The sequence below is a fragment of the Struthio camelus genome, chromosome 1 (assembly GCF_040807025.1).
Source record: "Struthio camelus isolate bStrCam1 chromosome 1, bStrCam1.hap1, whole genome shotgun sequence".
In the NCBI taxonomy this organism is placed as follows: domain Eukaryota; kingdom Metazoa; phylum Chordata; class Aves; order Struthioniformes; family Struthionidae; genus Struthio; species Struthio camelus.
In genome coordinates, this window is record NC_090942.1 from 160,614,098 (window position 1) to 160,626,317 (window position 12,220).

Genomic DNA, 12,220 nt, shown 5'->3' on the forward strand with positions numbered 1-12,220 from the left:
CTTTCAAATTTATTTTCTAATATCCAGGTTCCCCAGATACCAGAACTAAGCAAAAAGAAAGAAGAAAAAAAGTAAAAAAAGTAAAAAAAGTAAAAAAGGAAACAATATCAAAGGAAGACTTAGCCAGTGTCAGATTACTGCTGTTATACAAATAATACCAGCTATTAACTTTCATTTTTGAGCAGCTTTTCTGAGTTAAAGATCTTTCAAAAAAAGAGGACTTCAAATATATTGTGGAAGGAAAGGCTTTATAGATAACAGCAACAGCAAATGAACAAACTATCCAGTCCACAAAAGTAGTTTAAATCATTATATTGTCTATTTTGAATGATGTTCATGGAGCATGACATTAAGGAAAGGGCAAGGTAAATAATGAGTAGCTGACTATGAGCTGCAGAGGGGAAAAAAAAGCAGGATTCTACAAGCCAGGGAGCCTGGTGCTGCATCATCCAGCTAATGGGCTGAGAGAGGCAGAATTAACATTAGAGCTCTGTACTGAGAGATAGAAAATGCAGAAAAAAGGGAAAATGGAACATCCAGGGTAAAATCAGCTGCTGTGTACACAGGCCAGAGGATGTTATTTGGCTGCAGGGGAACTGATGTGGATCATCAGTTTGTACATCAGCCCATTAGCCTCATGCTGGTTAACTGTATTTTTTCAGCTGGGAAGTATTTAAGACCACATGTTAAAGCTATTTTTCCCCTCCCTACTAGACTTAAAGAAGGAACAGGAAGAAATTTAAAGTAAATTAAGAGTAATAGCAAGGTATTGACTTGCTAAACAAACTTATTAAAGTCTTTTAGAGCATATGAGGCTTGAAGTTGGAGGGGCAGAATGCAGGAAATGATGGACAATGTACTGAAAACGAAGGATCAACAGAAAACATTAAAAGTTTGCAGGTATTTTAAAGTCAGCAGTGAAACCTGTTAAAAGGAACAGGTGTGGCTTCCTGATTAAGCCGTGGAAGTTACCTGGAGTCGAGTCATGAAATTTCTAAAGATTCACCAGTTTGCTCAGAAGGGGGATTGAGTGCAGGGGTGAGAATCGGCAGTACAGCTGTGCTAGCCCTTGCCAGCTTCTGCTCCAGGGAGAGTACCCTTCCACTGCTTTCACATTGGCTTTGGCATTCATCTGTGCCAGTAGTGAGCTGGATCAAAGAGCTAAACGGGCAGAATGTTAACACCCCCTTCCCCTGAGGCGTGAGTGGTACTGAAGAACTGGAGCACTGTACTGGAGGAATTTTGAAAGCTGCATGTGGGCATTAATGACATTTAGAAACATTCCTCCCCCCAACTTTGGAGCATATAAATGTCTGGACTTCCTTACAAGACAGCGCAGCATCCTACATTCTCTGTCCAAATCCCTCGTGTTGCTGTAGCAGTAAATTGGAAAGTGGATGGCATGTGGAAAGCTGCTGAGCAGTCTGTGTAGACGGTTGTGCTATTCAATTTTCCATGCCCTTCCACTGGTCTGCTGCCCTTCCAGACCTCGCCCACAGCCATTTAACACCACCATAATCTGGGTAGCAGCTGACAGAGCCCCTGCTAGATGTATGCTTCATGCTCGCCTTTCTCCCTGTCTTTTCTCACTTATGGCTGCAAGAAAAAAATTCCTCATCTCTGAAAAGCATAACACTGAGCTGGTGCAGCCAGAATTTATTGGAGAGAATCCAGCATCTATAAGCAGTTCAAGATCACCATATTTAACAAAGTACAGAGGTAATATAATGGTAATATTTTGCTTTCAAATATTATTTTGGCCTTTGACCAATGTTCCATTTTATGTCCAGTCCCTGTTACAATGTTTTTGACCTGTTACATACTGATCTTTCTTTCAATAGAGATAAACCTCTAAAAATAACTCTTTATCTTCCCAGGGCTCATTTATAATTTTGCAGTAGATTAAAATTTCACTGATGAATGGGGAACTGCAGATGGAGCTGAGCCAACACTAAAATACCCAGTCTCACTTCGGTATCTTCCAAGTATTTTCTTCTTCACTACAATGCTCTGATATTATTTCTGCTCAGTAATATCAGCATTGTGATTGCACAGTTAAAGAGAATGAAATAGTTCCATGTAATTGAGGTCCAAAGGACAATTGATATATGTTTTGGGACCAAAAGGCTAAAAGTGGTGTGAAAAAGTAAAATTGCAAAAAGCAAAAAAAAAAAAAAGCCTAAAAAGCCCACCCCAAAAAATTCTGGTTTGGAGGTAGATAGTCTGATAATAAAATTTTTGACAGACCTGGACACTGAATGATCTTTACGGAGTGTAATAGGGAGATCATACTTTCTTCGTAGCAGCTTCACAGTAACTTCATAATAAAGGCTTTCTTTTGTAATTGCACTTACAATATTGATTATCTGGAATAAACACTATTTTTTGAAGTGCAGAGATTTCTTTGCCCCACAGATATCTTCAGACATCATCACAGGCAGCTGCTCACAAAGTATCTCTTCATGAAAGCTTAATTTGTATGCGTTTCGGTGACAATTTCACAATATTAACCTAGAAAATCATTACAAGCGAATAAACAAGTTACCACAGGGTAAGCAAGGGTGTGAACACACAGTTTAACAGCTACTTTGAGTTCATATCTGTCTATATGTGTTTGTCTTCACTCTTGCCTGTCAGTGAAAAGATACGATGGAGAAGAACCTAAACGTAGATAGTAACTGCAGAATAGATGATGCAGTGTAAATTCGGCGCTAATTTATCCTGTGGCAACACGTATGTTTTGCTATGGCCACCTGCATAACTACAACAATACAACTCAATTCTCTTACTCACTTTGTAAAAAGCAACCTAGGTTCTCTTACAATTTGAAACGCTATTTTTTTTTTCTGACTCAGATCTTTTTGGTTGCACTGAGACAAGAGCCAATAATATGAATGACTGCCATTAGAGCAGACTGGGAAGTAGCATCTGGTGAGGAAATGGTGAGAAGCAATGGAGAGGAGAACGATGTCTTCAACCATGCCAGCTGTGGGCAAAAAAGGATGAGGGATCTCAACCTTAAACTAATATAAAGGTTTCAGAAGAAATTTAGCTTGATGCAGGAGAAAATTTCATTCTTTTTTCTAAGTAAACAGTTTTTTGGAAAAATTACACAGTCTTATCTTCAGTACACAGCATTCAAAGTGAAGTAGTAGGTAAGGATGTATTGTACCTCCATTTGTTTATACTGAAATGCAGTACACATCAGTTTTGCATTTGCTTATGGAGCTCTAAAATTGGAACAGCCAAGGACACTCAGCTCTGCCCATAGCTTTCACATACATTAATCTGAAAGTCTGGTAGCTGCATTTCACCTTCATCAGTTTCAGGCTAGGTCCTCTCCCTTTTATAGGACCGACCTAAGCAGGACAGAGAAGACCCTTATCTCACAACCTAGAAAAGTATCACAAATTTTAGGACATTCCTGTTTGTCCCATCAAGGCTGTCACGGAGGAGAACGAGCTTGATGCAGCAGAATCTCTACAGAATCGCTAGTTCTGGAGCCCCCTGCTAAAACCTTGCTGTGACAGCTTCAGGTCCCCAGGAGCAGCACCCCAGAGGGCAGCTAGCCGGGCTCCTACTCTTTCTCATACCGGCTCAGGAAGAGGCAAATCTTTGCTTAGGGCCTCAAAAGCATGCTCCAGGCCATGACCCTGGAAGTACTTATTAGTACTTTTAATGTAGGCAACACCCCTTAGCCTGCTTGCCTGAAAAATCTCTCGCTAATTTAGTTTGCCATATTTCCAGCCTCTCTTTCAAGCCTCTATAAAGCACTTGCTTGGGGTAGAATTCCAAAATGAATGACTCTCTTGTAAACCAAAAACCTCAATTAGCAGGCAAACTGAGTTTACCAAACTCCTGCTGCTTGTAACCTGACCGGCCTCTGGCTAAGCTAGGACTCTGGAGGTGAAATGTTACCGTGTTTATCCACTGAATGATCTGACTCCTAGCAATTGCACATTTGTGAAACATCTATAGACTAACTGTGTACTGGCTTGAGAGAGAATATTGTGAACCATATTCTCATTTCTCATTCTCAGACAAGTAAACATCAGTTGATTCCTGTAGAACTAAATCGGTTTACTTAAAGATATTTTTTCCGTGTTTTATGCATTATGGGAGTTAAGGTACTGTGTCAATCATCGACATGGCTGTGGAACAATCATTCCTTCTTCCCTAGCTAAATAAATTAGTACCTGATCTTTTTCCCGTATCCAGACATTTATGCTCCGTGACTGAAAAAAAAACCCTCAAAAAACAATATTATCTAGCTCTACTTCCTAATTAGAACGCTTTGTTTGGAATTTGGGGTTTTTCTCTTTTTTCCCTATCACAGTGAAAAACTGTATATGTTTTACAGCTAGTCACTTAAAGAAATAATAATCAAGAAATGTCAAAAAAAAAAAGAAAAGTAATTCAAATGCTTGTTATTTTGAAGAATCTTCTAGTTAAATTACAAGATTTGTTACCAATAACGTCACAATTTTCCCTTCCCCCTGTCTTAACTGATAGAAATGCCTGAGTATAATTGGTTCCTAAAAGGTAAGAAGATACTTGAAACTCGATCTACTGCCAGCAGAGGTAGGTCCTTCAGGTAACTAGAGAGGTTTGTGCTAATGAGATCTTAGTTCAATCATTTACATTTCTTTGGTGGTTATTTTCTTATGCAAGTTAACAGACTTTTCACCACATAGAAACAGGCAACAACTGACGGTTAAATGAATTGCCTCTCTCTTAATGAGAACATCCAGCTTCTCCTTTAAATGAATTGCCTCTCTCTTAATGAGAGCATCCAGCTTCTCCTTTCTTGTGAGTCTACGGAAGATTATTTGTTTGGATTATTATAATCCACACTACTTTGATGTTCAGATCACACTGGGATGTAGAAAACAACCTTATTATCTATAATTGTTACTGTAAAGTTCCTCCCTTCAGAGAAATACTACTATCATTTAATCAAAGGTTGCAAAGACAAATACGTATTTGTAAAGTAATGAAGAAGATCTAGGACATATATATATATATTATTTTAAGTAAGGAAGTAAGCCACCATGATTTTCTTTCAGATATTCAAAGGAAGTAGGTTGGAAGTGTCTAATAAACTAAAAAGAGGAACCATTTGCACATTCTTTATCTCACAGTTAATGTGCTAACAGGGTATAATCCTCTCCCTCTGACTTAACTACTCTAGGGGTTATGTCATTTATAAGCTCTGTATTCCTTTTACAGAAAGCATGACATCAGGCTGAGGAGGTATGATGGAGGTAATAAACCAGAGAAGTTAGATCTGTGGGGAGCTTTCAGCATCTCTCCTGAATTAAACATAGGAAAGAAAACAATATCCTTAATTCCCTTGTAGATTCTGTAAGAAGGACAAAGACAGCGAAGAACTGTGAGGTAGCTGTGGTGTGGTAAAAGCAAATGGTTAACTGCATGCAAATGTAGTGTCAAGATTTAATTTACTTCTTTATTTCTGTTCTCACACTATGTGAAAGCTGCTGCTGCTACTAGGCATCAGGAACATGATCTTATTTTGTTTGATATCACAAAAGATCAAGCTGAACTTTCTTGAGCCCATAGCTATGCAGAATTCTGTAATGAAGAGTTAATCTGCCCAAAACTTGAAGGCTCAAATTATACTTTATTCCGTTCTCAGGAAAGGTGTAAATTCTCGTCAGAAATTCTGAAGCACCCAGGATATGCTTTTAATACATCATAATGTGCTGGGGATTATTTTTACCTTTCTTTTTTTTTTAAATAAATCTACTTAAAACTCCGCAAATATTTACTGGTTAAAGCTCAAAGACATTGAATACTTGAACAGGGCAATTGTTTTGCCTCAATTATAAGGTAACCACATGCCTAACAAAATAATTTGATTTATTTCCTTCAAGTTTATTTATTATTTATCGACAACCATTTCTTGTGGTGCATCTACTGACACCAAGCAGGACCAATTTCCATTTTATTATGGGCTGCATATTAGAATCTGGCCTCCAGTCACAAAGCTATTTCAAACACGGCACTATAGAATGTCACGCATTTTCATCAGACACTGTTTGTACTTTCACAGCTCAAACATATTTGGAAATGTCTCTCCCACTTTGTCATCTCTCAACCTTTATTACAAAGTGCTAAATATGCTTCAAACAGTGCTAGGCATGCATTCCCATCAGCTGAAGAAGCAAGTGAGTAACTAGTCACAGTGCTCTCCTGACAGGATGGATATTGCACGACATGTTAAACTTAACTCCATTTCTAAGCTATTTAGATTGCTCATTGTTTACATGTTTAATTAAGGTAGAAAACTTCTGCTTCTCATATTCACTCTCTCTCTCTCTAATAGTTACCCTTTTTTTTCCTCTGACTGTAAATGAAGACGTCTGAAAGTGAAACTATACTTTCAATAATACAGGGGAAAATCTGAAAAAAAAAAATCTAAAAAATATTCTTTAAGAACTGGTACGCCTTATCTCCTTCCAGCTGTAAATGTTACCTTTCTATGACAAGAAATACGAAGATTTCATGATGTTTTTTTTCATTCCAGTTTCCGTTCCATTTCCCTATTACTTAATTAGGGACTTTTCCACAATCAGAAGTGTGTTCTTTTTTTTGTTCTGTTTGTTAACAATGGATTGTGAATAATGGACAAACAAATCTTCTGAAGCTATTTCTGAACTGGAAAAAGGTGTGGTTTTACATCACAGTCATTAATCTGAGCTAGTCTTGTGAAGACTAGTAACACAATAATAAGCAAAGCATGTCTTATGTTAGAGGCATAACATTAATCTTGGCTAGCAATGAGCACAAATTGCTATTGTTATTAAGGTTTTAAATAAAGAAATCCAAATTACTTATGAGCATTTAAAGTGTGAAATACAATAAAAATATAGTGAAATGCTGCACAGCAATAATGGATGAATATTGGAGAATTAATAGATGAGGTCTGATCTGCACATTAATTAACACAATGGAGTTCAAAGTCTCTGGGTTCTATCCAAACAGAAGTGTTAAATAACAGTAATAATGAAAGGATTCATTCAGTAAGATATGTATTGGTCTTTATCTGAACCTCTTGAACTCATTAAACTCTAATCAAAATACTCACAAGATCTGACTTCATTTATTTCCTGCTTCTGATTGAACGATGATACTTCTGAAAACTACCTTTCCACTAGGATTTAGACCGTTCTTTTTTCAGTACTGCTCATGCTTTGGAAGTGAAAAAAATCTCAATGAAATATCAATAAAAGCTGTAATTAAAGATAAATTAAAAGGTTAAATTCAGGTACAGCTCAAATTTGAAACAACATTTTGGATTAGGTTTTATCTAAACTGAATTTTAACTGGATACAAATATCACTCAGATACCAACAAAATTGTTTCAGAATATCTAAAATGCAAGCATATATGCATAGCTTCTCATATTGCTTCCATTTAGTGCATTTTTAAGGGAAGTGTTCTTATAGGATAAATTTCACACATATCAAAGTACCATTTTGTTACTGATGCTAACGGAAAGCCACTGCACAGGAAGAATTTCAACCTTGGCTAATTTTCAGATCTTATATTTACAGCACAACACTTCTCTGCAGTGTACATTGTAGTTGTATTATATTCATGAGCTAGTATTTATGAAAGAGCTGTTAAAATGTATGAGACAAATGTAAATCAAAGAGTTTTTCTGCTCTTCCATCAGAGCTACTTAGCTGACTATCCACAGTATGAGCATCATTGTTCCACTGCATGTGGATTATTTTTCGAGTAAAAGGGACGAATCATGAAATAAGAAATTACTAAATATAGTGTAGTTGTAATATTTTTGGTCCTGGTCCTAAATGCAATACCTTGTTCAGCAAAAGTACACAAAGATCTGCCTTCATTTCCTCATGAGTTTTGTACAAGCTGATTCAGAACTGCATCCAATCTCTCTATAAACCCTTGAATGCCGGTGTCTTAACTCACTGCTACTGATGCCACCCAATATATCTAGCCACTTTGACTTCTTGTCAAAGAAGGGGAAAGAAGCCTAGTTTCATGTAACTGGTCCTATAAATGTTTAGTGTGCTTTGAGTCTTTTGAGGATTAGCTTTCCTAGCACAGGTGTGGATCGCAGACTTCTATCTGTCATGGTTCGATACAAGGGAATTCAAACACAGCTGGAGAATGTGGGTTTCTCTGTGTCGGTACAAGGAATGTGCATTTCCAAGAAGTAATGATGGTGGGAGGAAAATACCAGGCATGTTGACTGCTGACAGAAGCCACACTAGTGCCAAAACTAAGGAAAAGAATAGTCAAGAGCAGGCATTCTTCTGAGGCTGTTACCCCTGTAAGACTGCGAGCTGAATGAGAACGTGTGATATCTAGGACACTATACGACAGTGCCCTTATAGCACCCAATTTTCAACAAGTTAGTCATCTTTAGTCTAGGCTATCTGTATGCTATGTATCAATAATGCATAATGTCTCAGTTCTCCATTCTTTCTCAGAATTTGTATACTTTATCCTCCTCTCTCTCTACAACTTCATGTTGTATGTGTGGTTACATGTGGCAAGGAGAAATAATGATAAACAAAAATATACTCTTTTTTGTTCCCCAGAAAATAAATAATTAATTCCTTCATAAAAATAGAGCAATATATTTAGGACTTTCTGGTTATACAATGATTCATCGCATTAACGGTGTACCAGAGGCAGATTCTCAGGCTGTGGCTGGATTTAGCCATGGCAGAATATAATTTGTTGACAAACAGCATAATTGCATCACATTGTTTACTTCTACACAGACATACATTTCTCGCCTTCTTTCTTATCAGCTCTGGCGTAGTTTGCTAAAATTTTACTAGCTTAATCTGATATTACTGTGAAATACGTAAGACGTAACACTCTTCTCCATAAATCAACAGCAAGCAAATTCACAAGAATTCAGAAAGAATGCAGATGAGTGCTAAAAAAAAAACAAAAACCTTAAGAGAGTAAAGAAGAGAGAAAACTAGCATATGCAAACGAAACATATGGCCGAGCCTGCTTATTCCATGAGCAACATACTCACTGAAGATGACTCACAAACACATGAAATATAATACTTTGTACAACCTAAAATAACAAAAAACAGCTCTTAAAACAGGTTTAAGTGTAAGATGTTTACACTGAAAAAAAACCCCAAAAGCTTAAGCTTCTTTGTATTTTGCCTTATGTGTATGCTGTATATAAACTTTACCCTAGCCTTCATTCCTTTCTTTCCTCCTCCTTCTGTAAGGAAAAGAATCAGTACAGTTAACACACTGTGATAATGAAAACATCTTTAGGCCCCAGAAACTCTGGGTTACCTCTTTACATAATTGCTAAATTTTAATATGAGCTAATGCGTGAGTTCATACATGAGATCTCAAAGAGAAAAAGACTATATTGATAGAATCTGCATAACCGAGTTTGGAAAAAAAGAAATCAAAGATCTATGCAAAGTGCTTTAATCTGTCCAAAAATCAAAACATCATGAAATTATTCGATGGAACAGTGAAGTCTGCAAAATCTTTCCACCTACACAGAAACCCAGCGGAGACTGAAATCTCTGGTCCGTAACCGCCATATACAGTGAACAAGATGCTGGATATTAACTATCAGATTTTAGCCAATGAACATGATCCCAACTCAGTGTCAGGACACGGCCAGGCTGGGAATCCAAACTACTGAGATGTGTTCCAACCTCTAACAGCGTAAACATTGCTTAAGCCATCAGGAACTCCCCAAAACACACAGCAGAAGGCAACACTTTCTACATCAAGAAGAAAAGGCACCAGTTGCCCATACAGGCTAAGAGGTGGCAAAGATGTGTCTCCTGATCTCTAAATGACAATCTGAACCTTGGCCAGGTCTTCCTGCCTGTGAGCCAGGTCAATGTAGCTTCAGCTGGGCTCTTTCTGGGGATGGATAGGCCCTGAAAAGCACCCGCCTCCCCCTCCTTCTCCTCGCAGCAGGGTATGGAGGAGGCTAGGGTAGCAGCAACAGTTCACTGCCAAACCCTTCACAGGCACCAAAGGCGTTCAGCTGTTAACACTGTGTTTGCAGATCAAGCAGCCGTTTTCTGTTTCCTCCAGGTGGAAGAGTCCCATGGGTTACATCTGTCCTATCAGCTGTAATTAGACTATCTGCTGGCTTGCATAATCTAATTAGCCACTGTTTTCACCTTGCCTGATAAGAAGATCAAAGACCTTTGCTTAACCTTTCACTTCCACGATTTAACTCATTATTAAAATACAGCCACAAACACAGCAATCCCTCTCTGCTTCCCAGCCTTTCTTCTTCCTCCCTAAATCTTAGTTTTATCCCATAATTGTTGCTATCTATTCTTACCCTGATAGCTAAAAAGAATGCAATCGCATTGACCAGTTGTCTTGCCACCAGCAACTGCACAGAGATAAAGAAGGGAAAGAATAACAGAATAAGCCTGTAGGAGACAAATATACACTCTCCTGCCAGAGATGAGATTTAAACATGTATGTGGTACAGTTCATCACACGCTATGCATAGAATTGAGGTGAAATACACATAATTCAAAATGCTTAGAAGAATATATTTTGGTATGGTCATATTCAAACCTAAATACAGATTATAGCCATTCTGAAAACCGCTTTTATTAGAAACTATTTCCAAGAATTTGAGCTGTTTACAAGAAAGCGATGGTCCTCTTTATGTTCCTTTGGAATAACAGAATTAGAGGTTTGGGAAGAAAGAGCAGCCTTTCAAAGAGTAAGAAAATGATTCAAAATTGCTACTCTGTTCTAAACTGCAAAGAAATTTTGGACCCAATTGCCACCCAGAGGTTGTGATACGTATTTAAAGGGAAGAGTAGCGCAACTAGCAAACACCGGTGTGCTAAAACTGTGCTCTTATGACAAAACCATGCAATCCTATATCTACAGAGACTACAGAACATACAGAGAGTAGCGTTTGATAGGACTTGCCAAATCCCCCATTGATGAAGCAAGCTGTGGTGTAGACATCACAATGCACTGGCTTAAGAGAAATTAAACTACATTACGTATTATGGTACATTCTTACAGAGGTTAGTGCAAATGAGATTTTTGTTCAATGTTTTATGAAACCAGAGACCTGGCAGTGTAAGGCGTGAATAATACTGATATTGTTAAATGAATATAGCAAAGTACTTAACAGTAGCAACTATTTTTATGACTAGAAATGGGGCTCAAAACATATTCCATAGAAAAGACACACAAAAGTTTTAAGCAGCTAGTAGATAAGAAAAGGCTATAGGACCAAACTCTCAATTCATTTGCAGCAACTGTATGTCAATACTTTCTACTGAACAGAGACCTGGCCCCTCAGAGGCTTGATTTTTTTTTTTTTTTTTAACCTCACGTCTGCCTGGTCCTTGGCACACACAGAAAATATTAGTTTTTTAATTCTCAGTTGGTTGGCTGGCAGATTTAGGAAACTACAAACAAATAAAAAATGTTTTTAATAAAATATGTTCTCCTAGCCAATTCTGGAGATTGGAAAAAGGCAGCTGGGTAGGACAAATAAATGTATCCTGGTTCTCCTGAGGGTCATCTGCTGTTTATTTTAATCTATTTGATCTTCCGTAAGTTGCTGACTGCTATCTTACTTTTTCCAAGGTATTGAAAGGTTGCTTTAAATATAGCTACAAACATAAGCCTTGTCCCTTTTTCCCCTCTGTCTGCCGTTTTTCTTGTTATGAGCTAAACAAGGAATTAGTGTGCCTCAGCATATCTCAGAAACAGTATTTCACTTTATCCCCTAGAAATAAGTGAAAATTGTCAGTATTCCATAACAAAGGTGTTGATATGTCTGTGCAGCAATCTAGATTTGTAGGACTCAATTCTGCTTCTGTGATGGTGCTTAAAAATACTTATGGCAGCTTGGCAGCTGTTTGATTTGGCTAATAACAAAACTCCTATAATTCATGATATCAGAATAAAGAGATGCTGTTAGGAATCATGACAAGGTCACTGCAGCTCTACGGGATTCATAGAAAGCGTCCTCCATATATTTCCATTACTCTTAAGCTATAGCAAGCAGAGGGCTGGTCCAATGCTTATAAAACATGCTAAGAAGAAAGGAGAGAGGAGAGTCCAAAATGAGATCTGCAGCAAAAGCATGCTGTCCTAAACATGTTTGTCAATAATGGCCCTTCATTTGTTAAAAATAAATTTATTCCTGACTTTTCCTTAGGTATCTA